The sequence below is a fragment of the Microtus ochrogaster genome, chromosome 21 (genome assembly GCF_000317375.1).
Source record: "Microtus ochrogaster isolate Prairie Vole_2 chromosome 21, MicOch1.0, whole genome shotgun sequence".
In the NCBI taxonomy this organism is placed as follows: Eukaryota; Metazoa; Chordata; class Mammalia; order Rodentia; family Cricetidae; genus Microtus; species Microtus ochrogaster.
In genome coordinates this window covers 23,943,563-23,950,207 of record NC_022022.1, presented here as the reverse complement: position 1 = coordinate 23,950,207, position 6,645 = coordinate 23,943,563, and positions in this window count along the sequence as shown.

Here is a 6,645-nt window from a genome sequence, read left to right as displayed (position 1 = left end):
TGTAGACCAGGCTGGTCTCGAACTCACAGAGATCCGCCTGCCTCTGCCTCCCAAGTGCTGGGATTAAAGGCGTGCGCCACCACCGCCCGGCTTTCATGCATTTCTTTAAGGGTATTTATTTATTTCATGTGTGATAACAGTCTCTATACCCCACAGGTAATGGAGAGTCTATGTGCTTTACAATTGTCATTTAAAAAAAAAAAAGGTCAAGCTATCACATCTATCTACAGTAATCAGCAAAAATCTTTCTGAACCCCCCAAAAATTATAACAAAGTCATAGAAAACAGTTAAATATCTAGACAGTATAGTGGCACACATCCACAATCCCAGCTCAAGTGAGACAGGGTGTTGTGAATAGGAGGCCAATTTGGGATAAATGGTAAGAATTTGTCTGGAAAAAAAATAAAAGTAAAAATTAGGAGATGAAAATAATTGGAATATTTTTATCTGTTTTAAATTTTACATCTAATAGAAAAATTTTCTGACACTTGTAAGCAATTACAGACTGTTTTTTTTTTATTTAATGACAGTATGGACTCATAATAAAAATGCTCTAAATGTTTCCGGACAATTTGCTTTACTAGTCAGTTAGCACATTCACTTGACAAGTAGAAGCTGGACATGTGCAGCCAGCCTCTGAGTGTCTTTTCCCCTTGTAAGGTTCTGAGCAGCCTGAGCAGCTGAGACAGTGTCTTGCAGCCTTCTGCACTGTTCCCTTTCCCTGCAGGTCATGCAAACACAAGCAGTGACTCAGAAATGCCCCAACTGAAGAGAGAAGGGCGTAGGGTTAATTCTGTCTTCACTGAGTTGACAGTAGAATGCAGCCTCCATTGCAACATGTTTCTGGTAATCTTTTAATCCCAAATTAGGTCAATATTTTATCGGGTTAATCTAGCATGAAGATTAATTGCATTAGTTACACACATAGGCGCACACACAGGTTATTTGTTCTAGAAATACTTTTAGTCAAAGAGCAAACCGTTGGTTATGATGGCAGTTTCTCTCTCTGTCCAAAAACATAACACGTGTCTTTAAAACTTCATCCTTTTCCAATGCATATTTATCATGTCCAAGAGACATTGATTTTCCATTAATGTGTAGTCAAGACCGAAACAGGATAAAGGATGAGGGGCTTGTAATTACTGAAGCAATCACCGTTCATAAAACTGACTGTGAAGAATTTCTTTTGATTGAAATGTTTTTAATAAACTAGCTCCTATTTTAATTTATTTCTATTTATTTTATTAAAATATGTGGTTGGTCCTATAAGAAAGTTGGTTATTTTATCTTTTTTATCTTTTGTATTGCCAAGCATGTTTTAAAATACAATATTCAAAAGTATGGCCTACTATTTTAGACTATTTTAGAATGTTTCCCCCAAATACTTACCAGTTTTGAAAACTGAGTTAAGATTTCCATCCCCACCCATTTTATTATTATTATTATTATTATTATTATTATTATTATTATTATTATTATTATAAAACTAAGGTTTGGGGGTGGAAATATATGTATTCAAACAGCAGATCTGCTAGCAGAAGGCAAGATGGACAAATGCCCTCCTTTCTCTCAGGGTCTCTTACAAAAGTCTATCTGGCCACTGAAAACCCTAAGCACCATTCAAGCAGTTTTAGAGCCCCCAGCCCAGGCACCGGACGGGTGGTTTTACAGTTCCATGTCCACTCCTCATCATTCTGGTGGCTTTGCTGCCCCCACCCCACCCTCCTTTGCAAGGCAGAGCTCACACCCTGCTCCAATAGCCATCCAGTGGCCTTCTCCAAGAGTCCTGCCAATTATGAGGATTTCACAGACAGTGTTTGAGACTAGAACATGTCAGAATTTAGCTCTTGTCTTCAAATATTCGTTTTCTGGCATTCGTCATTAGTGGAAATGATAAGGAAAGGGATCCGGGAAGTTTTTCATATGACTAGTCTTTTGAATTAATGGCCAGATAAAGATCAAATCTCTCCTGTGAAGAACCGATGAGCATCAGCACTCTCGGGCAGCATGGTTGAACGCATTGGGAGGTAAAGTTCAGAGTCCTGAGTGTCAGCCTCATGGTTATTGCGTGGCTGTAACAAGCTGTTCTGGGAAGGCATGCCAAAGGGTCCTCTAATCTCCACTTAACCACGGCGCAGCGTTCTCACGATATTAAGAAAAACCTACTTCAACTTGTTAAAAGTTACCCGAGGGCATAGTGCACCTACAATGAAAACATGTTTCAGAAAAGAGCCCTGTAAAACATAGCCAGATAAAACCAAAAGAAAGAGCGAAAACCAAAACCAAGTATAAGGGGAGATGCTGGGTGTATTTGTTTACTCTGGTCTAATAAATGTTTTACTATCTATACGTATGTGTAACATCATGTTGATGGTCTCAAATGTACACCATAAAATTTATTTATTTGTTTGTTTTATACAAAGATAATTTATCTGAGTATAGTGGCTCACACTTATGCCATTGAGCGGCTGAGGCAGGAGGATTACTATGAGTTCCAAGCCAACCTGTATTACACAGCAAGCTCCAGGCCAGCCTGGAGTACACAAAGAGAGGGACTGATGTTTCAAAATTTTTTTTAAAAAAAAATCAAGAACAAGCAAACAAACAAACAAACCCTTAAAAGTACATGTTGATTTATAATGTCTCTTCCCTTTCAATCTCAAAAAATTTCTACATGAATAATGAATAAATCCTCATTTCTTACCTCAGGTCCCTAACCTGAAGTAATGTTAGATAACAGTGTTAATAGAAATATTCAGCCTTTTAGTTCCCTTTCATGATGATATTAATATAGCTATTATATACATACTCTTATATATTCAGTAAGTAATTGAAGTAAAATTATTGAAAGACAATTTTAATCTTTATTTGGTATTACAGACACAAAAATAAATTTTTCTTGGGTTTTAAGATTCCTGTGTGTAATACAGAGATATACATATATTTTATCATAGTAGTCTACATGTTTGTATTGTTAAAACCTTGTAAATGTCCTGCCTGAGCAAGACATTTTTATCTGCTCTATTATTTTTAATCTCCTGAGCAATGTGGCTTCATCTCTCTTAAACAACTGATCCTTATCAATTACTTACATGCCTGAGGATCAAATCTGTTTGATGTTTAAGGACTATAAAATGTAGTCTTGACAATATATCTTAGGCCAAATGTAGGAATAGCCAACAAACAAAAAGCAACAGCATCCTTCACATTCAGCATCCCAACTCCTCCCAGCTCCTGTGTGCTCTGGTCCTCTGAAGTATGAAGCCAGGGGTCATAAAGACCTGGAGGAGCTGAAACCCTGGGTGCCATCAGGAGGCTTTTGGCGATTTTTTTTTGTTCTCCTTTTTTCTTGGTTTCCTCATCCACAAAGCAAGAATAGCAAACTAGGGATAGCTTGGTATTTAAGGAATGAACTACGCTCAATACTCAATAGGAATTTAATATGTTTAACTAGCTAGTGTTATTGTCATTATTATTTAGACAAGAGCTAAACATAAAAAATTCTAAATATAAAGGCTGGAGTATTGTTCTTGCTAATTTTATGTTCTCTGGACTCAGGGCATAATCATCAGAGAGGAGGGACCCTCAATTGAGAAAATGCCTTCATAAGAGCAGGCTATAGGCAAGCTTGTGGGGCATTTTCTGAATTAATGATGGATTAGGGAGAACCCAGCCCAACATGGGTGGTGCCTTCCCTGGGCTGATGGTCCTGGGTCCTATAAGAAAGCAGACTGAGCAAGCTATAATGAACAAGCCAGTAAGCATCACACACACACACACACACACACACACATACAAACACACACACACACAACCTCTACATCAGCTTCCATCTCTAGGTTCCTGTCCTATTTGAGCTCCTGTTCTGACTTTCTTCAATAACAGACTACAGTGTTGAAGTATAAACAAAATAAACCCTTTCCTGCCCAACTTACTTTTTGGCCACGGTGTTTCATTGCAGTAATAGTAACCCTAATTAAGAGAAATATATACATTACACACACATACAGGAAAGAGTCATAAAGATGAGCCCTAAGGAAGAATTTAAAAGCTGCCTTGAGTGGGAAGAAGAGCAGAAAGAACTAGAAAACATACAGGAGAGGAATGCAAACACAGCACCAAGGGAGATAGATGTGGACCTGGCGAGAAGTTATGAGGAAACACTGGCATAAAGAAAACATTGTAAGCAGGAGTATCAGACACACCAGGCTGTGGGAAACTGCCTTTCACCCCGGAGACGTTGCACTGATTTATGAATGTTCTGAATGCTCATTAAAGGAATTTGGCCTTGATTCAGCTGGGTAAGTGTCAGTCCTAGCTCAGAGGAGGACTGACTTCTCTCTCATGTCTGTGGTTTTAGACCATGAAGGGAAGGAAGAATGACCCCAGTGGGGAGCAGCAAGGGAAAAACTCAGACTTGGGGACAACTCATCCATAAGTCTGTGGTCACAGCCGTGGAACTTTAGGGACGGAGGAGTGTTGGAATACCCCTGACTCACTCTGCTGAGAAGGAAACGGGCATTTGAAGGTGATGTCCAAGTGAGTTGACTCGGCTGACCCAGAACCCTAGTCCAGATGCCCTGACCCCAGCTTACCTCCTGCTTTTGATTCACATTTCTTCCTTATGGAGGGACTAATGGGGTAGCAGCAATATTTTAAGACAGCTCCCTGCGCTGTCTAAGTAGACTGGAGTAAGAAAGAAAAGCCTTGAGGAAAGGGCGTGGCGGGAGACTGCAGCAGCAACAGTGTCGTGTGAAGTCCCCAGTGAGGGCAGAGGCAGCACATAGACTAAGAAGGGATACAGTGCAGAAGGAAACCAGCCACTCTTCCTCACAGCCCAGGCTCAGTTCTTACACAAAGGGAACAGCGTTATCAGATAGTTGAGCAAAGCGCCTAAGTAACACTGTCATTGTTCCTCCTACACCTTATGGATGAAGCCCTTGACACACAGGCCACTGCCCCTCATATCAGAGATCAGACTAATTCGTTGCTGTCTCATCTAGCATCTCCATCTGATTTCTTAATGGCTGAACTTCGGCCAAATTTTACTTGATTTCCCTCTGAATGGGTGTGTTCGTTACAAACTTAACGTTTAGAAGGTTATCTTGCACCAAATCATGTGGGGTTTCTTGCTGTTGTTGTTGTTTTACTTTTTCTACTAAAAAGAAAAAGAAGTGGCATTTTAACAGCTGACCCAGAATCCAGGGCTAAGGCAGCAAATGTGGAGCTATAGAGTCAAGTTAATAACTATATGGAGGATAATATATAGGATGTTGACATGGCTCATGCTCAGGATGGTTTAAGGAGTGAGCTGCATTGCAGAGAAAGTTCCAGGATAAACCCTCACAGGATTCTGACCTCTGTACACACACTTTCTCCCAATTATTCAATCAACCACTAACCTAGAAACTGCTGTGAAGGGCTTTTACAGACATAATTAAGGTCTCAAATCAATTGACATTAAAAGAAAGCGATCATAGAGCTGGTCCTGTGTTAACACAATCTGTCTTCACTAGCTGGCTACAGAGAAGGAAGTTAAGAGACTGGGCAGCATAAAAACCTCCCATGAGACTGCACCCTTATAAAAGCTGAACAGCATGATGAAGTTGAGAGGGACCTGTGGGGAGGATATTGACACAAACATAACCATGTCCAGGAACCCAGTGGCTCAGACCCATAGGAACAGCAAGACTTTCCTTGGGTCAGGCTCAGAGGGAGGGCAAAGCCTTACCCGGACTGACCTCAAATATTGATCAACATTGACCTTTATTTAGCTAAGGAGCAGTGAGTGCCGAAAATATCAATGATGGTGCCTTGTCCAAGACGTTGGCATCATAGGCAGAAACTGTCACCAGCAACTTCTTCCTCTGGGGGTGGCTGCAACCTGAAAATGCTCCCCGACAGAGACCTCCCACCAAACTCAGCTAATTCTCCTCCTCCTGGCTCACCTGTCTATAATAAACTGAGTTTTTTGGATATTGTTGGCTCTTCTCGGTCATAGGGTATAACTACCCAGTTCCAGTTGTTCTGGATGTGACTGTGGCTTCTTCCTTCCCAGTTGCTCCAGTTAGGTCAATTCCCTAAGCCCTGTGGGTTGTAACACTGTAGAGCTGTGAGCTGAATGACGGCACAGGAAGTGGAAAGTGCCGAGTCAGTGCTCAGCATCGCATAGACAGTTTCTGGTGACATATCATGAAGCTGGAGAAAATAAAGGGTGTTGACACTGAAATAAGTTCCACTCACGTCAAGCCACTGCAAACATCCTCTATTAGGTGACCATGTTTTTATTGCTTCAGTCTGGGATGGTTTTCTTTTTTCTCTTTATATTAAATACTGGCCTCTTTTTTTTTTTGTTCATCAATTTCATAAAACTTTCATTCATTCATGTGTAGCCAATTATGCATGTGGAGGTCAGAGAACAACTTTTGCATAGACAGCTGCAAGCCTAAGTTGAAGTATCGTGCGTGTGTGGGAGTAGCTGGCACAGTCAGTGTGTGCTGAACTGCTAAAGCTCCATATCCACGTCCATTGTTTAATTTGTTCTGTGATTCTAAAAAGACAAACATACTGGAAACAGTTTTCTCTTTTTTAAGATTTATTTATTTTATACATATGAGTGTTTGCCTATCTCTCTTTCTCTCTCT